Below are 25,418 nucleotides of genomic sequence, written 5' to 3'. Positions count from 1 at the left end.
GTAGTTCTAGCTGCTAACTTTGGGTGCTGACAGGGCTCAGCATACACAGGTCCCCTGGGACCACACAAAACAAAGAGGCAGTTCCATCTGGGAGCACAGGAACTCCCAGTGACTATTCTCTCTGGCTCAGCACAGAGTGAGGAGCAAAAACATCCAGCTTTCTGTTTCGCCCTGATATGTATTAGACTGCATACCTAGCACCCTGACTTTCCCATTTGCTGCCTAAGAGTGGGGTTTCAACAGCTGACCAGATCAAGCAGAAGAAAGGATCAGTGAATACAAATGGAACAGTAGAATTCATCCAACCAGAGGCACAAAAAGAAAAAAGAATGAAGGGCCATATAGGATGCCATCAAGCACACCAATATTCACATTATAGGGATCCAGAAGGACAAGAGAGAGAGAAAAGAACAGAAAGCTTACTCAAAGAAATAATGACTAAAAAGTTTCTTAACGTGTGGAAAAAAACAGACATCCAGATCAAGGAAGCCCAAAACTTACCAAAAAAGATGAATCTAAAAAGACTTACTCTGAGACACATTATCACTAAATTATGAAAAGCGAAAGACAAAGAGAGAATCTTAAAAGCAACAAGAAAAATGCACCCAGCAACATACAAGGAAATCCCCGTAAGACTATGAGAAGACACTTCAGCATAAACCTTACAACAAGAAGGGAGTGGAATGATAGATTCAAAGTGCTGAAAGAAAAACCTACCAACCAAGAATACTCTATCTAGCAAAGCTGTCAGTCAGAATTAAAGGAGAGAGAAAAAGTTTCCCAGACAAAGAAAAACTGAAAGAGTGCATCACCACTAGACAAGCCGTAAAAGAAATGTTAAAGGGAGTTAGTTCTTCAAGCTGAAGCAAAAGAATGCTAATTAGTAAAAGGAAAGCATATAAAGTATAAAACTCACTAATAAAGGTAAAAAATAGTTAAATTCAGAATATTTTAATATTGTGATGGTGGGCAAATCACTTATAACTCTCTTATAAAGGCTAAAAGACTAAAGTATTAAAAATAATTATAACCAGTAATTTGTTAATGAAAACACAATATAAAAAGATGTAAACTGTAATATCAAAAACTTGAAATGAGGGAGTGTAAAAATGTAGACCCTTTGTATGTGTTCAAAGTTAAGTTATCATCTTAAAATAGACTGTTATAACTATAAGATATTTTGTATAAACCTCATGGTAACTACAAAGCAAAAACTTATACTAGATACACAAAAAATAAAACGAAAGGAATCAAATCATGCCACCACAGAAAATCATCAAATCACAAAGGAAATGAGCAAGAAAAAAGAATAAAAGAAATACAAAAAGCCAGACAACAAGTAGCAAAATGGTAATAATAAGCCCATATCTATCAATAATTACTTTAAATATAAATGGACTTAATTTCTCAATCAAAAGACACAGAGTGGCTAAATGGATTAAAAAAACAGAACTCAACTATATGCTGCCCACAAGAGGCTCACTTAAGCTTTAAGGACACAAATAGATAGAAAGGATGGAAAAAGATATTCCACACAAACAAAACACAAAAGAAAGTAGTGGTAACTATACTTACATCAGACAAAATATAAATTTAAGCCAAAGCCTGTAACAAGAGACAAAAAAGGTCATTATATAATGATAAAGGCTCAATTCATCAAGAGAATATAACAATTATAAATATTGCTACAACCAACATAGGAACACCTAAATACATAAAGCAGAAATAAACAGAACTGAAGAGAGAAATAGACAAAAATATAATGATACTAGGGGACTTCAATACCTACTTTCAACAATGGATAGATCATCCAGACAGAGAATCAATAAGGACACATGGGACTTAACTACATGTTAGACCAGATGGACCTGACAAACAAATATAGAATGTTCCATCCAACAGCAGCAGGATACACATTCTTCTCAAGCGCACATGCAACATTTTTCAGAACAGATTATATGTTAGGCCACAAAACAAGTCTTAATAAATTTAAGAAGATTGAAGACATATAAACCACCTTTTCTGACCACAGTGGTACAAAACTAGAAATCAATTACAGAAAGAAAACTGGAAAATTTGCAAATACATGGAGATGAAACAACATACTCATGAAGAACTAAAGCGTAAAAGAAGAAATCAAAAAGGAAATCAAAGAGTATCTTGAGACAAATTGAACATGGAAACACAACATACCAAACTTATGGGATGCCCCAAAAGCAATTCTTAGAGGGAAATTTATGGTAATAAATGCCTACTTAAGAAAAAAGAAAAATCTCAAATAAACAACCTATCTCTACACCTCAAAGGACAAGAAAAATATGAACAAACTATGCCCAAATTTTGTAGAAAACAGGAAATAACAAAGATTAGAGCAAATTAATGAAATAGAGACCAGAAAGGCTACAGAAAAGATCAATGAAACTAAGAGCTGTTTTTTTAAAAAGATAAACAAAATTGATAAACCTTTAGCTAGACTTAACTAAGAAAAAAAGAGAAAGGACTCAAATACAGCCATGTGCCACATAATGACATTTGAGTCTATGACAGAAAACATATATGATGTTGGTCCCATAAGATTAGTACCATACAGCCTAGGTGTGTAGTAGACTATACCACCTAGGTTTGTGTAAACATACTCTATGATGTTTTCACAATGACAAAATCACCTAACAATGCATTTCTTGGAACGTGTCCCTGTCATTAAGTGAGGAATGGCTGCAAATAAAATCAGAAATGAAAGAGGAGACATTATAATTGATACCACAGAAATATACAGGATTATAAGAGACAATTGTGAACAATTATATGTCAACAAATTAGATAACCTAGAAAAAATGAACAAATTCCTAGAAATGTACAACCTATCAAGACAATCGTGACAAAGTAGAAAATCTGCACAGAGGAATTACTAGTAAGGAGATTGAATTGGTAATCAAAAACCTCCCAACAAACAAAAGTCCAAGACTAGATAGTTTCACTGGTGAAATCTACCAAACATTTAAGGAAGAATTAATGCCAATTCTTCTCAAACTCTTTGAAAAATAGAGAGAACACTTCCCAATTAATTTTATAAGCCCAGCATTACACTGAGGCCAAGGTGAGAAAAGGACAATATAAGAGAAGAAAATTACAGGCCAATATCCCAGATAAACATAGAAGAAATAAATAGCAACCAACAAATAGCAAACCTCAACAAATAGCAAACCAAATTCAACAGCACATTAAAAGGATCATACACCATGATCAAGTGGGATTTATCCCTGGGAAGAAAGGGTGGTTCCACATATACAAATTGATAAATGTGATAGACCACATTAACAAAACTAAGGATAAAAATATATGGTCATCTTGGGGCCAGCCCAGTTGCGTAATGGTCAAGTTCTCATGCTCTGCTTTGGCAGCCCAGGGTTCACAGGTTTGGAGCCTGGGCACAGACCCACACACTGCTCATTAAGCCATGCTGTGGCAGTATCCCACATAGAAAATGGAGAAGGATTGGCACAGATGTTAGCTCAGGGACAATCTTCCTTACAAAAAAAAAATACATATATATTCATCTTACTAGATGCAGAAAATGCATTTGACAAAATTCAACATTTTTCATGAAAAAAACTCTCAATAAATTAGGTGTAAATAGTAAATATAATGGACTTCAACATAATAAAGGCCATATATGACAAGCCCACAGCTAAAACTGTACTCAATAGTGAAAAGCTGAAAATTTTTCCTTTAATGTCAGGAGAAAGATAAGAATGACCACTCTCACCACTTTCATTCAACATAATACTAGAGGTTCAACCCAGAGCAACTAGGCAAGAATCAGAAATAAAAGGCATCCAAATCAGAAAGGCAAAAGTAAAATTGTATCTGCTTGCAGATACCATGATCTTTTATAAATAGGAAACCTTAAAGATGCCACCAAAAAACTTTTAGAACTAATAAACCAATTCAGTAAAGTTGCAAGATACAAAATCAATATGCGAAAATCAGTTGCATGTCTATATACTAACAGTGAACTATCAGGAAAAGAAATTAAGAAAACAATCTCATTTACAACGGCATCTAGAATAATAAAATGCCCAGGAATAAATTTAACCAAGAAAATGAAAGACCTGTGCACTGAAAACTACAAGACACTGAAGAAAGAAATCAAAGAAGACACAAATAAATGGAAGGATAATCAATGTTCATGGATTGGAAAAATTAATATTGTTAAAATGTCCACACTACCCAAAGTGAACAGATTCAATGCAATCTCTACCAAAATTCCAATGGCATTTTTCACAGAGGTAGAAATAATAACTCTAAAATTCATGTGGAACCACAAAAGACCCCAAAGCAATCTTGAGAAAGAACAAAGCTGGAGGCATCGCATTTCATGATTCCAAACATTATTACAAAGCTATAGTAATCATAGCTGTATGGTACTGGCATAAAGACAGATGCAATGATGAACGGAACAGAATAGAGAGCCAAGAAATAAATCCACCTATATATATGGTCAATTAATTTTCGACAAAAAAGCCAAGAATATACAATGTGGAAAGGATAATCTCTTCAATAAATGGGGTTTGGAAAACTTGACAACCACATGGAGAAGAGCAAAAGTGAACCACTATCTTACACCATGCACAAAAATGTAAGACTTGAATGTAAGACCTGAAACCATAAAATCCTAGAAGAAAACATAGTGGGTAAGATCCTTGACATTGGTCTTGGCAATGTGTTTTTTATTTTATAACAAAAGCAAAGACAAAAATAAACAAATGAAACTGTATCAAACTAAAGTTTCTGCACAGCAAAAGAAACAATCAACAAAATGAAAAGGTAATCTATGGAATGGGAGAAAATATTAGCAAACCACCTATCTGATAAGGGGTTAATATCCCAAATGTATGAGAAACTCATACGTCCCAATAGCAAACAATCAAACATTCCAATTAAAAATGGGAAAAGACCCTGAATAGACATTCCTCCAAAGAAGATGTACAAGTGTCCAACAGGCACATGAAAACATGCTCAATGTCACTCATCATCGGGGAAACGCAAGTCAAAACCATGATAAGATATCATCTCACACCTGTTAGGATGTCTTTTATCAAAAATACAAGAGATAACTAATGCTGGAGAGGATGTGGAGAAAACAGAACCCTTGTCCACTGTTGGTGGGAATGTAAACTGTGAAGTCTCTATGGAAAACAGTACGGAGGCTCCTCAAGAAAGTAAAAACAGAACTACCATGCAATCCAGCAATTCCACCTCTGCGTTTATATGCAAAGGAAATGAAATTATTATTTCAAAGAGGTATCTGTATTACTGTGTCCACTGCAGTGTTATTCACAAAAGCCAACGTATATAAATAACCTAAGTGTCCATTGACAAGACAAAGAAAATGTGGTATACGTACACAATGGAATATTAATCAACCTTATGAAAGAAGAAAGTCCTACCATTTGTGACAGTTTGGAGGAACCCAGAGAGCATTACGCTAAGTGAGATAAGCCCAAGACAGAAAGATAAATACTACATGATATCACTTACATGTGGAATCTTAAAAAAAAGTTGGACTCATAAAAACAGAGTAGAACAGAAGTTGCCAGAGGCTTTCAGGGAGGGAAATAGGGAGAGGCTGCTGAAAGGGCACAAATTCTCATTAGAAGATTAATAAGGTCTGAAGCTTATTAGGTATAACATGGTGACTACAGTTGATAATACTGTATTGTATATCAGAAATTTGCTAAGAGAGTAGAACTTAAATGTTCTCACTAAAAAAAAAAGGTGTATGAAGTGATGAATGTGTTAACTAACTCGAAGATGGGAATCCTTTCAACACGTACACGTATAATAACTAATCAGGTTGTACACTTTAAATACATTACAATCTTATTTGTTGATTATATCTTAATAAAGGTGAAAAAAGAAAAAAACAGCCATCAGCCTCATTGCATTTAATAGCTGTACTCTCCCACCCAGTCCTCAGTTTTCTATCCTACAGGCCTGAAGTGTAGGCCCTTACGTTTCCAAGTCCTGATCCTTTAAAAGGACTTGGTGTGGGGGAGGTGGAGAGTGGAAGACCCCAAAATAATCTCCTTTTATCCTTCCAAAATCTGTTTTCATTTCTTATGTGTGCTGTCCAGCAGAGGGCCCCCTGGTACCTTTGTTCTCAACCAGTCAACAAAATAATTTAAATAAGTGGCCAGAAAGTTCAGAATCCACTTGATTATATCATATTGATCATTTATCATCCTTACAAGCAGTTAGAGATGATCTTAATGTCACAGAACATATGTGTATATCCTGCCAGACAAGGAGACAAGGCCGTGTGTTGTGGAGGATATGCTGAGAGCTGGTAGGTAGTCTGTAGCTGTGTCTGCGAATGCTGAGTGTGAATTAACAGACTTGAACTAGCGGGGTAAAGTCATGTTATTTGATATGAAAATTCTTGCAAATGATGTTTCAGAATTAACATTAAAATGCTTGTTTTTAAAAAAGATCTGATTTCTTCGCAGGCTAAGTTAACAGGGAATTTAGTCTTCAATCAAGTTGGAGAACCCAAGACTATCATCTTGTTTGATTTTTAGTCAAAGTTAATCAGTTAAATAAACATTATTTGCTTCCAGCCTACCTTTAATTAGTAAATTTGAACATCACATGCAGTATGTTTTTGTGTTCTCTCTTCTGGAAGTAAGCTATTCTAAATCTGTAAACTATCTTATTTCCTGAACTACATTTTCTTTCTCAAAGCATTTAATAGTAATTAAGAACTTCGTTTGTCTAATTCATTTTCCCTGGGAAAACCTTGTGGTCTCTACACTTTAATTTATTTAAAATTAAGTTTGGCTTTCTGCATGATACTGTGTTAGGGGACACATGACATTACCCATTTGCCAAAACCCATAGAACTACAACAGAAAGAGTGAGCCCTAAAATGCATTATGGACTTCAGTTAGTAATAATGTGTCAATATCAATTTATCAATTCTAACAAATAAACCATACTAGGCAAGATAATAACAGGGGAAATTGAGTGATGGGAAGAGGGGATATATGGCAACTCTTTGTACTATCTGTTCAATTTTTCTATAAACTTATACCTGCTCTAAAAATAAAGTCTATTAATTTCTTTTAGAGAAAGGGAGAGAAGAGGAAAGAGTAAGATTCTAACACCCCTCGCACCCCAGGGGAGGAGAAACCAATAAGGTCTGCCTACTCCCTCCGGGCAGAGCCTCTGAGAGCGAGCCTTGGAGAGCTTGCAGTCTGCTGACTGTCTGAGAGTTTCTGACTTAGGAAGTTATTTCAGGGGAGAGGGTACACTTAGCATTTGCATTTCTAACAAGTTGTGAGGTGATGCTTCAGCTATTTCTAGGCAGAAGGGCAGCCTCACAGAGATTTCTGCCACATCACAGGGCAAGGAAGCCACAGACATCTGGACCCGCAAGCCAGGCAGTCACCATGATTGGAGGGGCCAGGCTTGTCAGCACTGAAACCAAAAGATTGAAAACCAAACCTCAGGACGGGCAAAGAACATCTCAGAATCCCTGTGGGGACCAGTGATGCGAGGACTTGATGTCTCCAGCTTCTCCTCATCTTGGCACTTCAGAAATTCCCTAACCCAGACATAGCCCGTAAATTTGAGGAAGGTGGAGGGCCTCTGCTGATAAGATGATTGTCACTGCAGCTGAATGGGGCCTTAAACTAGAAATAAAAGAAATAAATTCTAGTTAAAAAAAAGATTCTATTTGTTACACATACACACAAAAATAGTGAACTTTGGTAAATTCTTTGTTTACCAGTGTCATAAGATTCACAATATAAACCAAAAGGCCGTGGAAAATTTTTGATGGTCTCACTGTTTATAGGTTGCTCTTATACACAGGGTAGTCATTGATTACATCCTGACAAATTACAGGCATACCTCATTTTATTGTTTTTCACAGATTCTGCGTTTTTTATAAAATCCTCTACCAGCAAAAAGATTGCAAATTGCTGAAGGCTCAGATGCTGGTTAACATTTTTAAATTAATGTATGTACATTGTTTTTTTAGACATAATGGTATTGCATACTTAAGAGACTACAGTATAGTATAAACATAACTTTTATATGCACTGCAAAACCAAAATTTAGTATAACTCCCTTTATTGCAATATTCACTTTGTTGCTGTGGTCTCAAATCAAACTCGCAATATCTCCCACGCATTCATGTAATTGTCCGTTATTCCTAAGGAAAGAATTACACTCTCTTCCATTCTCATAATACTGGCTAACGTAATTCATTAACCAGAACTGTTCAATTTTATCACTCTATCAAAGGAAAAAAATACCTGCAATCTTAAGCCAGTACTAATAGGGCAGTTTCACTCAAAACTTGCTGAGTATGTTTCTGGCACACATTCCACCTGCCAAACCCATAGTCCTGGCAAAACTGTAAGGTGGGATATAGGAAAGAACTAAAGCTTTAGGGTCTATTTGAATACTTGCAGATGGATTTTATACAGTTGCTCCATTCAGATGGATGTGAATATGTTCTTACTATTGTCTGTCTATTTTCTGGATGGCTAGATGCTGTTCTCTGTTGAAAGTCAACTGTCTTCTCTAGACTTTGTATTTCTTTCTCTTTTTCTTTCTCTTTCTTTCTGTCTCTCTCTTTCCTTCTTTCTTTCTTGCTTGCTTTCTTGCTTTCTTTCTTTCACTGAGGAAGATTCACCCTGAGCTAACATCTGTTGCCAATCTTCCTCTATTTTGTATGTGGGCTGACACCAGAGCATGGCCACTGACAGTGGTGTAGGTCCACGCCCAGGAATCAAACCTGGGCCACCAAAGCATCAAACTTAACCACTAGGTCACTGGGGCCGGCCCCTAGACTTTGTATTTCTCACAGGGGAATTATTCTCCTATTTGTGTAGTAATAAATTTTACAGAGAAAGTAATGAAAATCTTTCCCATCATCCAGGAACTCCATTGCCCTTATCATCCTCCATAATCAGAGAACATTGAATGAACAAATGACACTGTCAAAAAAGCTTACAAAGTTACATGAAGACTTCCCGTGAAGTTTTATGCAGGCCACTCAAGTTTATAACTAACAGGTACAGGCAGTTTTTCCCATGAATAAACTACAGTGTCCCTTGTATGAACTTCAGCCCAGAGACCTGGAAACCACACCAGGGTGTGACTGCTCTTGAACCTCATGGAAAGAGTTCTTATCAGGAACCATTAAGGGAGTGGGAGTGGGCAACTGCAGTAAAGCTGCAAAGAATCAACCTTTGAGTTCACATTTTTCAGTTAAAAAGATGTGACTCAGCCATTTCCTGGACTCCGTGCCTGTGCGACATGTAAACAAAGAATCTCTTGGGATTCTCGAGACGAAGATGACAGCATGAAGGAGAAAGTTTTCCGAAGACTTTTCCAGATTGCTAGATTTGAATGGCTTCTTCCAAAACAGATCAACACCTGTGAGTAGCAGGATCTTGTAAGTGCACATTCTTGCTTTGCCTCATTTTTCCCTTTCTTTTCCTAGCCATCTTTCCCCTCTGTTAGGTTAATATTCTAGGTTGTTAATTATCAAGGATGGAAACTTTAATATATCTTCCTTTAATTCTAATGTTTTTATTTCTGAGAGTAATCCCTGGAATTTGACAAGACCTGACTAATAGGCACCAAACGTGAGTAAGCTTAAAGACCTGGAGACTGTGCCACTTTCCAGGTGGATCCAGGAACTCAGTTGTATGACAGGATTTGCTTCCCTGGTTAGGACAATAACAAATGGGTGAGTGGCTAAGGGGAACACTTCATGATGCCTTGATTCTATTATTTTTTGTCTTTCTCTGCATCACAATCGTTGCATAGTCTCCCATTCTTCATCACTTTTATTGAGCCTGGACAATTGAAAGCAAAAACAATATGTCAGTTTCCTCTGATGATATTTCCAGACTTCACTGAAATCAGATCTCTTCTCAAAAAGATGATTTCTGCCTTGTGCCCAGGTTTATTTGGGGAAAAAAATCCAATAACTATTAGCTGTTTGCACTTTTATTGTGTTTTCAATCTTCAAGCTGTTCACTCAATTGAGTTTTTCAGAGGATGTGAAGTTTGTTGACTTCCAACTATAAGCTTTTCTTCAATAAAAAATATTGGGTTGCAAGAAAACAGGTTTAAAGAGACATGTAGAGAGGCCTCTAAAGCTTTGTGGTTTTATAATAAACGTTATTTATTGAGCTGCCACTGTGTACCAAACTCTGTATTAAGAGCTATACATTTATTATCTCATTGAATCCTCAAAACATTATTTTTAAGTAAGACGAAGAAATTGGGGCTTAAAGAGTTTAAATAATTTACCTAGGTCAACAGATTAGTAAGGACCCACGAATGTGACCTTATGTATATAAGGACCTATGTATGAGGTGCTATGTATGAATAGGACATTTGTATGACATATTAAATGTCATTGATGCAGAAAAACATATTTGAGATTTGTCTTTTGGCTAAGAAAACACTTATCTACAGTCCAAGCATCATTTTATCTTTTGTAAAATTAGATTGAATCTAGAAAATGTTATGCTGAAGCTCAGAAGTCAACCAAAACCTCAGCTGTAGGTACAAACACATAGCTTTTGTGAAGTTTGCCACTTAATGTGGAACTGGGTAGACCATGAGATACTGCCATAGTCTGACAAGAACACTCACAGTCCTCCCTGAGCAGTCTTAATGATGGGGTTTTGGGGTACAGTTATACTCACAAGCAATTCTGTATTATAAGTGAATCTCCTCCCTTAAGCTGACAACCTCTGTAATCTGGCCTTCTCTCTCTAGCCTTATGTCTCTTGTCTCTCCTCTCAAGCTACATTAGGGCTTGGCAAATTTTTTATGTAAAGGGCCAGATGGTAAATATCTTAGACTTTGTGGGTTATATGATCTCTATTACAGTTTCTCACCCTTGTCATTGTAATGTGAAAGCAACCATAGATAATACATAAATAAATGAGCATGACTGTTTCCAATAAAACTATATTTTTAAAAACAAATGATGAGGTGGATTTGGCTTGCAGGCTGTTAATTTGCCAACCCCAATTCTAAACATACATTAAATTACCTTAAATTGATTAAAACTTATAAAATACTTATATCAGAGCCTGAAACACACTATATTCCTTTGTTGCTGTTAGCACTGTGGAGTGGATTCTGACTCCTAGCAACCCTGTGTACAGCAAAGCAGAGCCCTGCTCGATCTTTTTGCACCATCTTCTTGCCTTCCAGTGCTATATCAGACAATTCTGTACTGCTATTCATAGGTTTTCATGGCCAAAATATTTTGGAAGTGAGTGGCCAGATCTTTCTTCCTAGTCTGTCTTAGTATGGAAGCTCAGCTGAAATTTGTCCACCTTGAGTGACCCTGCTGGTTCTTGAAATACCAGTGTCATAGCTTTCAGCAGCACAGCAACATGCAGCCACCACAGTATGACAACCAACAGACAGGTGGTGTGGTTCCCTGACTTGGAAATGAACCTGAGCACACCAGTGAGAATGCCATGTCTTAACCACTAGACCACCAGGGCTGGCTGCTAAGTTCTATATAAGCTAATAAAATAAAAATGGAAGTATATGCAGTTCCGCACATATACCATGCCCTCTATGCTTCCAAGCTTTTGCCCATGCAACTATCTCTTCCTGAAATTCTATCCCCTTCTGTACCTGGATAACTTTTGTGATCTTTAAGATTCGATTTGATGTCGACCTCCACCTCCAGGACACTTTTCTTTCTATACCTCCCCAGTCTGAGTTATTATGCCTGCCCATTGCTGTCACAGTAACTTGTGCCTGTCCCAAACAAAGCCCTCACCACTTGACATCGAGCTCTCCAGAAGACCACAAGCTCATCAGTAATAGGGACTTTTTCCTTCCACTTGAATTCCTCAATTTCTAACAGGAGATGCTTATAAAAGTTTTTAAATCACTGAAGAATGAAAATCTTCGAATGGATAAACTAAAAGTTTTATTCATAGGGTCCCAGTGACTAAATTCATAATCTAAACACAAAGTTACAAATCTTTTCTCCCAATTTATTCTCATTCATCACAGGCATCAGGAGAAGCAGAGTGAAATACCTCCACAAGAGAAGAATTCTGCTCCCTTTTTAACGCCAAGTAAATTCTAAAAAAAGGAAATGTTTTAAGAACAGAAAGTAAAGCACCCTAGAAACTAAGAAATATGAGTATAATAAAAGTAAAGATTTAAAAAATAAAGAAAATACCCTAAGAAATGAGTCATGTGAATGTACATGAAGGTGAAGACCTCATCTAACATTTACTACATATATTGCTTAAAGGTTTGCTTAGGACATTTCATCTCTTAGTTTTTCCCTATCTTCTAATGAGAAGTCACATTTATGTATGTTTGCATTTGTTAAATAAATATAAGTGTGTGTTATGTGCTTGATGTGATAAGTATCCAAAAATTAATAAAACACAGACATCAAAACTTACCAACATATCTAGAATAAGAAGTCAAAAGTAATTGAGTAAAATAAGTGTAGTGACTGTCTTCTGCTTTCTAAAATTCAGCATTCTTTTCCCTTTCTTTTGTTAACTGAATACCCTACTTTCCACAGAAGAACTGCCTCATTCCCATTGCTTTAGTGGGACTCCCAGTCTTGGTGGGTCCACCCATCATGACACTCTGCCCTTTTCTACCCAAGGTGCTTTACTCCAGCAAGTTCAATCAGACACCCTCTCCAGATGTTTTAAATTTTTAATGAACTGACACAAGGATGGAAATGATTGGCCTTGAATCTTCCCCATGAGCATCCTTCAGGTCTCCCTTTATTCTTATTACCTAGCTCTCCAGAACAGTCAGACTCTTCCCCTTTCTATTGATTCTATGAGCTACCTTAAATCTTTTCTTTTTGGCCTAAGTTAGAAAATTTTGTTGCCCATAACCAAAACATATTAATTGACATAATAAAAGAATTCAGATAAAACAGTTTTAGAACTTAGAGAAGAATTACTTTGGTGAATAGGATTAAAAAGGAATCCATGGGTAAGTTGGCATTTTAGTTAATCTCTGAAAAAAATATAGAAATTGAATATAAAAAAATAGAAGGAAAGAGGTATCTTAAGCAGGATAGTTGTATGAACAATGATATGTAGGCAAGAAATTTGGGGAGACTACAAAGGACCCTTCAAATAGTTTATTTGACAGAAAGAGAAACTATGTAAAAGGAAGAAATAATTAATTAATAAGACAAAGACAGAGTCCCACAATTGACTAAATGTCAACTTGTGGTACAAAAGGGCCTCTATGCTACAATCAAGTAAGTGCTACAAATAGACAACTAGTTGATTGAGGATGTTGTGGGGGACTGGAATTGGCCACCCCAAGATATATCTCTTTGGCATGAGGGTTATTTGGGGCTGGTTACTTTTAATAAACTGCAGATAGGAAGGCAACTCTGAAAAGCAGAGTTTACTTACCCTTTGTTAAGAGACATTTACATTTTAAGGGAAATCTCCATCTGTAAAGGTGTCTCCCTCTCTGTACCAGGAAGAAGGGGGAATGACCTTATCTCTAGAAACTCTTAATCAATGCCTAAGGCAAGGACTTAAATCTGAATCTTTTTTACTGTACTTGTGTGATAACCTCCTGTAACTGACTCCCCCTACTGCCAACATCCTCCTTTGTCTTTAGCTGAGGAGGATATTTAAGGTGGTGGCTTCAGCCATTTTGGTGAGTTGTTCAGCTTGCCTGAGCCTCTCCCATATATACATGTTATAAAGCTTTGTTTAATTTTCTCCTGTTATTCTGTCTCATGTGAATTTAATTTGTTTTCCAGCCAGAAGAACCCAGAGAGGGTAGGGGAAATGTCTTCCTCCCCTACAATGTCCTGTCCACTAGTTTCAACACTTGTTCTAGTCTTGTTATAATAGATACCTGGAAAGAGAATAGAGCTCTTTCTAGGAGCCATTATATTATTAAAAATATTGTTGTGCCTTTAAGACACCATTGAAACTGGAGAAGACTTTACAATCTGGTTAAAGCACGACTAGTTTAGATTTGGATGCTACTAGTAAAGAGAAAGCTTTTTATATGTCAATGATGCCATAAAACCAAATTAGGACATAAAATAAAATTCTATTCACAATGAGTAAAAATTAGAAAAACTAGGAATAACCCTGCAAGAACCTGCAAGAGCAAATAAAGAAAAAGATCATAAAAATTCAGTGGAAAATGAAAACAGTAGAAATTATAGATATTTCAATATTTCTCTAATTTGTTTATCAAAACCTCACTCAAATTTACAATTTTTGTCTTAAACTGAACCTTAATGATTCCAAAATTTATCTGGAAGAATAAATAAAATAGTCAAGAATTTTTAAGGAAAAAAAGCAAATTACAGAAAGGTTTTAGCTGTGCTTGATAATAAATAAATGAAGAGACATTTAGTTGAATAAAACAGTACAAATGAGGCAGAAACAAACCCTAGTTATTAGGTTATAGGCTAATGTAGGGTATATGTTTATCATCAAAAATCCATGGGGAAAGGAGTTGGGGCCAGCCCAGTGGCATAGTAGTTAAGCTCTCACACTCTGCTTTGGTGGCCTAGGGTTCATGGATTTGGATCCTGGGTACAGACTTGTTCACCACTCATCAAGCCATGCTGTGGTGGCATCCCACACATGAAGTAGAGGAAAATTGGCACGGATGTTATCTCAAGGCCAATCTTCCTCACCAAAAAGAAAAAATCCATGGGGAAAGTAACAGATTACTCAAAAAATGTTGATACAAAAGCTGCCTGATATTTGGAAAATAAAATTATTTTCTAGTGTTTGTCTGAAATTACATCTTTGTACATTCTATTGTACTAAATAGTAAAAATAATAGCAAAAAAGAAATGAAACTAATCTAGACTAAAAATGAGTTGAATCTTTATTTAACCAGTTTCATGGGGAAAAACATTTTAATCATAAATACAATGGAAGAAATCCAAAGTAGAAATATTATAATGCAGCAATATACTGGGAAAAGTATTCTGACATAAATGTGATAGAAAAAATAACTAATATGTTTCATATACAAAGAGATATTAAAGATAAATCAAAAGAAAACAGTAAGGTGCCAATAAAAGATAAACAAACGTTGTGAAAAGACCAATCATAAAAGAGGAATTGAAAATTAACAATAAATTTACTTAAAAATCAACCATAATACTAATCAAAGAAGTGAAATAAAAACAGATATACTATTGTCCTATTAAATTAACATACACATCAAACTTGATAATAGTCAACATTGATAAATGTAGTAAAATGAGTACCCTTGTAGATTACTGCTGGAGCTTTAAATTAGTAAAAAATTTTCTGGAAGCAATTTGGCAATGTGATTTAAAGGTTAAAAATTGTTTATATTCATTGGTTAACTCAAGGTATAAGAATCTATCCTCAGAGAATGGTGGTGGGGAGTGGGAGGGGGCAGAATGAGAGGGTGAGATCAGTGGATTGTGTGTTTGAGCATTGCTTTATTTTACCAGAAGTTAAAGAAAGCCACGCACTTCATGTTGTGTCAGCTAAAGGGTTGTCATAGTGTTTAGAAGGAACAAATACAACTTATATGCCTGGCTTCATATCACTCATATACTTTCATAATAATCATAAAATGCTACTCTCCGTGAAGTTTGAGTTTTGAGTGCATCACACAGATTCTCCAAGAGAATTACTTTGTTTTTTGAAGGAAAGTGGTAACAAAGCCTAGGTAACAGATTGTGTTCATATTGATGATCCATTTTTCACATTTCTGCCATCATCCACATGTTCACGTGAGATCTGAATGTCCTTCATTTGTTCACTTCCACTTTCCTTTATAGGATACCCTATTTCTGCCAGACTCTTCGAAGCCTAATTTGTTGACATGTTGTTTACACGTTCTGCTTCCTACCTCTTTTGTTTAATTCTTGTCTGCTTTGGTTTTCTCTATTGCATTAAATCATCCTTTAAAAAACACCATTGAAATCTTCTTAGCCAAATTTCAAGGTAGCTTTATTTTATTTTATAAGACTGAATGCATAACTTTTGAAGTAAATATCAATAAAAGATGTTTCTATTAGATTAGACAAATTCATAATAAACATTATCATTTAAATATATATTTCTTGAGTTTTCCATAATGATACTAGCTCAACACAAGGTTGACATAAGGAAAGCCATATTGTAGAAAAGAAACCACATTGTAACTTTGAATGACTTCTGATTAACAACCCTGACTCACCAGCCCCTTTGAATCTTTGCTTTAATTTGCCTAGATAAGAGTTTGTCTGTGAGGGATTTGAAGATTTTATGGCCCCTCCCAGTTGTAATAAGTTGATAACTTTGTTCTTTTGAGTTGTTTAGGAATGTGATGACCCCAGGCAGAGAGCCTATGCTGATAGCCATCATCAATGACAACTGAAAGACCAGGATATAGGATGTTGCTCTGGTCTCTGATGCACATCCAGTAAAACAAAAGACTATCAGGAACTCAAACCAGATGTCTGCCTCCACCAGAGATCAGCCACGTCTCCCATCTGGAGACCAGCCCCATATGTGACTGGCCTGAAGTCTTTGTTCTGGGAGATGGCTCTTTCTGACATTAGTTGGCCATCTTCCCCCTTGCTAGCAAGCTGTAATAAAAAACCCTTTCTCTCCTACCACCTTGTCTCTTGAGTATCGGTATGTCTTGCAGCAGGCAGATGACCTCCCTTGGACAGTAACAATAATAATATTATTTCAGACAAGGTGTCTGAGGCTCATAAGATCCTATCAGGATGATAGTAATTCTTCCAGTTTCAGCGTGGCAGAATATCACAGATCTCAGGAATTTAAATCATCAAAGCTCTGTTTGAATGAATAAATGAAAAGAGATCAATGTCCTACGAAAATAAATGAGGATAAGAAATGGTCAATCACCCCCAGAAATAGGCATATGTACTAAGTGTTTGAGAGTCAGTAAAACATTCTCAGCACTGAATGATTCAGAAGAAGCTTAACTTATGCCAATAGTGGAATACCTTTAGGGAAAATCTGTGTTATTCTTTGCAGGTTACCAACTCATGTGAGGGAAGAGAGCAGACAAGTAAGAATGTCTGAGGACATTTTGAGGGTTAATGAAATTGTTGGATTATAAAGTTACTAAAAAAGTTAGGAATTACACAATAATACCTTTCTTGTTGAGCACAATTTAAAAGTAAATCCCACTGCTCTTCCCAAGCACACAAAAAGAAATTAACTTAAAATTCAGCAGGAAATCTATAATAGCCGACTTTGCTTCATAAGAATTTACATAGTAACTAAGCAATTTAAATCAACAAAACTTGGCAGTGAACAAACGTAAAGTTAATATTGCTTTATGTGAGAAGATGTTAAATTGGAGGTATTGAATGTGGCAATACATAGTTATATGGAAACCAAAGTGATATGTGAGAGCAATGACCTTTAACGAATTTACAGCATAAAACATTATAACCTGAATGTATAATTCCCACTGACCTTAAGAACTGAGTCTAGAGGGTGCAGATTTGGAATGGAGGAAGATTTTATGAAGAGTATATTTGAAAGAGCTGTTTAAGTATTTTGAACCACAATGCCCTCCAAAATGAGAAGGAATGGTTACCACATGTTCCCTTTACCTCAAGTTTTAAAAGGAGATGTATTAGCAAGAGCTTTTAATGGAAAAAAAGTTTGTATACTCAAATAGGAAAACTGAGGCAAGTTTAATGAGAGAGTATGTATAAATTTATGAGAAGGCATAAGGGAAACCAACAAAACTTGGTAAAACTCCCCAGAACTAGCAAGAAAAGGGGGCAGTTATCATCCCCAAAACTGAAGCGACGAGATGAGTTTGTGTTACTGGAAACCAGTGAGACCAATAGCTGAGAGGGAGGGAGGATCAACAGGATCTGTGATACAGGACTATGGTAATCTCAGATCCAAATACTTACACACGAATGTTCATAGCAGCACTATGCTTAACAGACAAACAGTGGAAATAACCCAAATGTCCATCAACTGAGGAATGGATAAACAAAATGCAATAGGGTGTTATTTAGTCATAAAAAGGAATGAAGTACTGATACATGCTACAACATAAACGAACCTTGAAAGCATTGTGCTAAGTGAAAGGTCAGTCACGAAAGATCGCGTGCTGTGTGATTCCATTCATATTATAATCCAGAATAGGGAAATCTGTAAGAGACAGAAAGTAGACTAGTGGCTGCTTAGGGCTGACAGAGGGGAGGAGAGAGCAGTAGGGGACTAGGAGGATAGTAACTAAAATTGACTGTGGTGATGGTTACATAACTCTGTGAATATACTAAAATCCATTGAATTGTAAAATTTAAATGGGTGAATTGTATGGTATGCGAATTATACCTCAATAAAGCAGTTTTTAAAAAAAAGTACAGAAGCAAGACTACTAGTAAAGCAGAGAGAGTGAGAACTCTCTCCAAAAGCTCTCCCTACAAAAACAACCATCACAGTGCTCTGGAAATCAGCAAAAATCATACAATAAAGTGAGAAGTCTTTAATCATGAAAAGTTATAGAATCTTCGGTAAGAATAGAGGGATTCTTTGATGTTCTTGCCTAGCACCTCCCTTATTCACTCTTATCCCTCTGATAATAGTCTATATTTTAATTCTGTTGGTGGGTCTAATAATCTATGTAATGTATACATAAATATTCTAACGTTTTTTGCATGTATATATGATTTACGATAAATGCATTTTTAAAAATTTGTGGCCTAAGCAATCCTTAGAAATAAGAACAAAGCTGGAGGTATCACACTCCCTGATTTCAGAATATACTACAAAGCTATAGTAATCAAAACAGCATGGTACTGGCACAAAAACAGACACAGAGATCCATGGAACAGAATCAAGAGCCCAGAAATGAACCCACACATACATACACATACAGCTAATTTTCGACAAGGACGCCTAGAACATACAGTGGAGAAAGGAAAGTCTCTTCAATAAATGGTGTTGGGAAAACTGGACAGCCATGTGCAAAAGAATGAAAGTAGACCATTATCTTACACCATACACAAAAAATAACTCAAAATGGATTAAAGACTTGATTGTAAGACCTAAAACCATAAAACTTCTAGAAGAAAACCAAGGCAGTACACTCTTGGACATGGGTCTTAGCAGTATCTTTTTGTCTCCTCAGGCAAGGGAAACAAAAGAAAAAATAAACAAATGAGACTACATCAAACTGAAAACTTCTGCACAGCAAAGGAAACCATCAACAAAACAAAAATACAAGCTAACATTTGGGAGAAGATATTTGTAAATCATATATCTGATAAGGGGTTAATATCCAAAATATGTGAAGAACTCATACAACTCAAAAGCAAATGACTCAATTAAAAAATAGAATCTGAATACACATTTTTCCAAAGAAGATATACAGATGGCCAACAGGCACAAGAAAAGATGCTCAACATCACTAATCATTACGGAAATGCAAATCAAAACTACAATGAGATATCACTGCATGCCCATCAAAGCAGCTATTATTAAAGACTAGAAATAGCACATGTTGGAGAGGATGTCAAGAAAAGGGATCCCTCATACACTGCCAGTGGGAATGCAAACTGGTACAGCCACTATGGAAAACAATATAGAAATTCCTCAAAAAATTAAGAATAGAACTACCATATAATCCAGCTATTCCACTTCTAGGTATTTATCTAAAGAACACAAAAACACTAAATCAAAAAGATGTATGCATCCCTACATTCATTGCAACATAATTAATAATAGCCAAGACTTGGAAACAACCTAAGTGCCCAACAACAGATGAATGGATAACAATGATATGGTATATATATACAATGGAATACTAAGCCACAGAAAAGATGAAATCTTGCCATTTGCGACAACATGGATGAACCTGGAGGGCTTTATGCTAAGTGAAATAAGACAGACAGACAGTGTCAAATACTGTATGATTTCACTGATTTGTGGAATATGGGAAAACAATAACAACAACAGACAAACATATAGACACAGAGATTAGATTGCTGGTTATCAGAGGGGAAGAGGAGGGGGGAGCATGAAAGGGATAAAAGGGCACACGTGTATGGTGACGCATGGCAACTAGACTTTTGGTGGTGAACACACAGTCTACACAGAAATCAAAATATAATGATATACACCCAAAATTTATATAATGTTATAAACAATGTAACCTCAATAAAAAATTAAAACTTAAAAAAAATCTGGAACCTATCCAAGTTTTCACTGAGGACCAGGGAGAAAAGAAGTTTCCTCTATGACTCAACTCCCACTCCAAGCAGGTTTAAAGAATAGAGGAAAATAAAAATAAAGTTACTTTTATGTAATTTTCTTGATTAACACATCCAGGTACTTTATTCACTGTGCCTCATATTTAAAACTTTCAAGATTAAATCTACAACCAAAGAAAATAGGTTCTATTGGTTTCAAGATTGTAAATGAGGCTCTAAAGATATTTTCCATGTTCCTTCAATGTCATTGAATGAGGAGAGTCTTCAACACATCTGAGCATGACCCCAGAAAACTACCAACCATATATTTAAAGAGAAGCCTTACTGCAAGCTTTTCAAATTGTCTTCTTTCTGCCCTTGGGACCGTGTGGGGAGGATTCGTGAAGGAGGGGCACCGAGGCAGGGAACCAGCTAGTGGGACTCAGGGATGCCCTCCCTCCCCCACACCATGCTCCTTCAGTCCAACCAGAACAACATTATTATAGTCACTTCCCTTTGATCATGTAGGTGCCAGATTACATTTGGGTGCATTGAAATTAAAAATGATCAAGGGAGCAGCACATACAGAGGCCAGCCAGAAGTGAAAGCCTGCTTGGCGCATGGCCGTAGCCAAGGAGCCTGAGACCATGACCTCACATGGAGGTTCTGACCCCACTGAGCTGGGCTGTCCTCCTCTGTCTATGATGCAAAATTTGATGCTGTGATAGGATATTTAGAAGATATCATCATGGACGACGAGTTCCAGTTATTACAGAGAAATTTCATGGACAAGTACTACCAGGGGTTTGAAGACATGGAAGAGAATAAACTAACACGCTTATTTTTAACAAATACATTTCTTTGGTAGAAAATTACATTGAAGAACAGCTGCTGGAGGGGATTTCCGGATTTAACATGGCGGCTTTCACAACAGCAGTACGGCACCATCAAGATGAAGTGGCTGGTGACATACTCAACGTGCAGCTCACGTTTATGGATTTTCTGGCTTTTAAAGAAATGTTTCTGGAATACAGAGCAGAAAAAAGAAGGCCAGGGACTGGACCTAAGCAGTGGTTTAGTGGTGACTTCATTGTGTAAATCTTCTTCTATGCCAGCTTATAGTAGTTCAATTCCCAATATATAACTTTGATTTTTTTTAGGTAAAAATCAGACTCTGTGCTGACTTTTCACTGGGTTGTTCTGGTTTCAAAGGTTATGTGTTTCTCTGTACTGATGTTCTGCTTATTAAACACTTTTGTACCATGAAAAAAAATTAATCAAGAGAAGCACAGCGCCCTCCTGGTATCTGAGCTGGGCAATTCCTTTGAGAGAGAGTTGGGTTGTGAGGATCCCTTCTCAGTGTTTGTACCCTTCACCCTAGGAATCTGAGAATTAATTGTGTTCTTAAAGTACAGGATAATTTGTGCTACTTTTCAATGGTCTTTTAGATATTTTGAGTGTTTAAGTATGGACCTGGCAGTGAGTAAGAACAAAGAGGAACACATAATCTCCACTGGTAGATGAGCCTGGGGCTAGTTCCGAAATGTCCTTCCAGTCGCTGGATGCTTTGCATGTATCTTCACTATTTGTGGTCAACCAGTGCTGAGACTAACACTGTATTACATTCCTACCACTCCTAAGACAGGAATGCAGGGTAAAATAGTCTCTGCTTTCTAATTCCCAGTGGATATTTCACAAATTTAGTGTACACTCATTAAAATATTCTTCTCCTGCATTTCTGATATAAAACTTCCTTTAGATAATAATGTGAGTAAATTATTAAGATAACCATTTCCAAGATACCTATGTGGAGACTGATGATTGGAGGTGATCTTTATTGGGGAAATATATATGACTAAAATCTTCCAGAGAAAAAGTGGCTTTATGACTCTAACTCAATTATAGCCTCATCACATTTCTAAAATACTCCAATACATAAATTCAGATAGCATGGTAGTGATACAGTCATTGCCACAGCATTTTTTAATTTGCAGAAACAAAGAAAATTTCTTTTCTAAACAATATCCAGTATGTCAAAACAAGATAAATCTTGCAATCTAGTGAATGTAGCTTTTTGGTAAAAGGTACAGATTAAGAGTTTGTACTGGAGTCTATTACTGATAGGCTCTAACATTGAGCAAGTTTTTTCCTACAGACTCCACTCTTAGTAGAAAAATGCTTCCATCCATTGTCACAGAGGTCTTTTGGGAGGATAGTGAGATGATGCTGAGAAGGCTTCATGGCTTCCTCAGCTGCAAAGTTTCAATGCCATCATGCCGCTTACAATTCTTATTCAACAAGCAAAAATATTTTATCACCAGTCACAGAAGCCTGGATCATGGTTAATCCATATAAGACCACAGCAGTCATTAGACAGAAGATGTCAATGCTTAGATCTATGAAGGGGAGAAGATTCATTGCCTCCATTTGGTGAGTTTCCAATAAAATGAAGACTTCTGCAAGTAGTAAAAAGGCAATTCATTGAGTAAGATTCCAGTTGATGCCCACCAGGTTCTTCTTCTGAAAAATGATGAGCAAGAACAAAGTCATAAATTGTATAGGAATGAAATGGGAGACAGTAGGGAAAGGTTGTAATTTTCAGTAACTCATTATGGTGTATCAAAGGAAAAGATGGACAGAAACTTAATGGTTTCCCTTTTTGTTGGCATAAACTAGTGTTTCCCAAAAAGCGATTGGGGAGCACTAGTTTCTTAAAATGGTCTCAAAAAAAAATGTAACATTCATAGTCAAATATGTTTAGGAAATACCTTCTTGCAATCATGTTAGCATATCAAGGGCTCTCAGATATCCTCTGTAAAGAAACCTATTCAGATCTCTTTGGACCACTATTTCCCAAATTTAAATGGCCATAAGACTGTTTTATTTTTCTCATAATACATATCAAATTGAGGAAATCTGACATAAGCCTCACTTTTCTTCTCATTCTCAAGCTTCAACAAATGGGCATCTATTGAACTCTATTTTTTTACTGTACTTATATTTATTATTCATTAAAGATTGGTCTAAGAGTCCTCAATATAATTGCATTCTACATGATGTGCTTATCCTAGGTGAGCTCACATGTGGCACTCCCCTGTGAGGCTATCTAGAAGGTTCTATGCAAGTGATGTGAGCAAAGGCATAAATATGATGTCCACTGAGTGGTCAGATAGCTAGAGTGGTAGCTGCTCAGGTGGGCTGTATCTTAGAACTTGTTACAGAGAGTGAGAAAGAATACAAGGAAGAAAGAGGAAAGAATTTATCCTGTGTATTCAAAGACACTACAAGGACAGAGAAAGCACGTGGACTTTGGATTCACGGAGAATTGCATCTGAATCCTGATTACACTACTCAAGTACTAGCTGCATGATTTCAGGCAAATTGTTTACTCTAAAGAGGGCCCTGGTTGCCTCATCTGCAGAATGAGAATAATGATTCTGTCTCATATTGCCTTGGGAAGGTTAAAAGAATTAATGAATGTTAAGCAACTGATACATGGTAAATCCTTTTCTTCCCATTCCTTCTCTTCTTCTGTCCTAGGCACATAGAACATGGAACAATAGTCAGCGAGTTAAATACGTGTGCTAGCTCATATAACTTGGGCAATTAGGCCATCATCCAATCCAGTAGAAATGATACAAAATGATGTACATGAATATTCAAGAAGGCGTTGAGCCTTAAATGGGTTTTGTAATATTACTTAGGGATGAAAGAATAAATTTAATATGGAGTATTGTCTTTGAGTAGTGGTTAATCACTCATCCTTTAATATAACATTTTATTCAGGTGACACTCTTAGCTCATTACTTAGAAATCTAATAATAACTTAATTAATGTTACTATGAAATAACAATAATTTATAGATGAAACTGAGAATAAAGTAAAATTACTTACAAAGATCATTTGCTTGAAGAGAGGTACAAAGAAACCATTTCCACTTGGTTAGAGGCAGTTTGAGAAAAAGATTTTACACAATAAATTATGAAATCTTTACAAGATTTTTAATATTTGCCAACTTCAGATGGTGAGAAATGATATTTCAGTCATCTTATTTTAAAAATTAACACAATCTGCATTCTAAAGAGAAAAAGGCTATCAGCAGTAAAAAGTAATCAAATCACAGTACTTCCGATGGAATTTTTCCTTTTCTCTAGGCATTACTCTGTAATTGTTGCCAGTGATTATTTTTTCCTCAATAGAAATAATCTTACCCTTCTCAACAAATCAGTTATCAAGTATTGTTTTTCACTCTGTACTACCAATGAGATTTGGAAAGTTTGTTTGCAGACTTAAATGGAGAGTATCTTTGAATATGTGAGTTTTTATTTTGACCACCATCTAAATATTAGTGTATATTTTTACTAACTATTGATGACACTGGGAATTCAACTCTAGCTTAGGGGATTATGATGCAACACACAATAAAAGGAAGTACAATTTAAAGAATGTAAAATGAATTAGGAAACAATTATTAAGGACTTCCACTATAGTTGCCTATACCATGCACTCCTATTTTATAACAATATCATGTTTTATTAATTTCTGTATCTTAAGTTCCTAACAGAGTGCATGATGTCTCATTAATTCAGTGGCCACTGCATTGACTTTATCTAATGAGACCTCCAACATGCATACATTCACAAGTGCCTATTTATTTCAAAATAATGTCCCTATATTATTTGGTTACAAACTTAAATATGTGTGAACTTCAGGCAAATACTATAACTGAGATTGGAATAGTGAAAAAAATTGACCTCTGTCTTTTATTTTCCCACTTTTGATAGAGATATTAATTCAAAAAATATTTTATTGGGAGTGATGTCAGCATCATGGCAGAGTGAACTTGCCCAAGACTTTCTCCCCTCCAACACACAACAAAAAGGAGCAACCATATTCCAACAGAAAATATCCTAATAGTACAGGAATCCTTGGAGAGTCACAGCAGCCAAATGATGGAGGGCAGAGAGGCTGGATCCCCACCTCGGAAGAGCTGAAATGTGGTAAGAGAGAACTTCACTTCCCCCCCCCCCCCAAAGACTGAGATTACTGCTGAGGGAGGCTGGGTGAGGGAAGGAGAAGGGGAGGGGTCACACATCTCTGGGATCACCCAGGACTCCCTAGCGCCCTTGCAGCCTATAGGGAAGCCCTCTAATGGGGTGAAAGCTTTCAC

The 25,418-nt window shown here is 36.2% G+C and overlaps 1 long non-coding RNA gene across 5 annotated transcripts in view; it reads left to right on the top strand.

Annotated features, from left to right (window-relative positions):
* The first annotated feature begins 9,297 nt into the window (after positions 1 to 9,297).
* The window catches only part of LOC139045479 (uncharacterized), a 32,930-nt gene continuing 16,809 nt past the window's right edge, over positions 9,298 to 25,418 (top strand). For 3 of the 5 annotated variants that reach the window (XR_011503808.1, XR_011503805.1, XR_011503806.1), the window contains exons 1-3: positions 9,298 to 9,469; positions 19,189 to 22,678; positions 25,033 to 25,248. This is a non-coding gene — a long non-coding RNA (uncharacterized lncRNA). The remainder of the gene's footprint in view (positions 9,470 to 19,188; positions 22,679 to 25,032; positions 25,249 to 25,418) is intronic. The other 2 variants (XR_011503809.1, XR_011503807.1) reach the window with 2 other exon arrangements.

This window comes from Equus asinus, chromosome 6 (genome assembly GCF_041296235.1).
Source record: "Equus asinus isolate D_3611 breed Donkey chromosome 6, EquAss-T2T_v2, whole genome shotgun sequence".
NCBI lineage: Eukaryota > Metazoa > Chordata > Mammalia > Perissodactyla > Equidae > Equus > Equus asinus.
The sequence above is the reverse complement of the archived record's forward strand: the minus strand, read 5'-3'. Positions and strand labels throughout refer to the sequence as shown.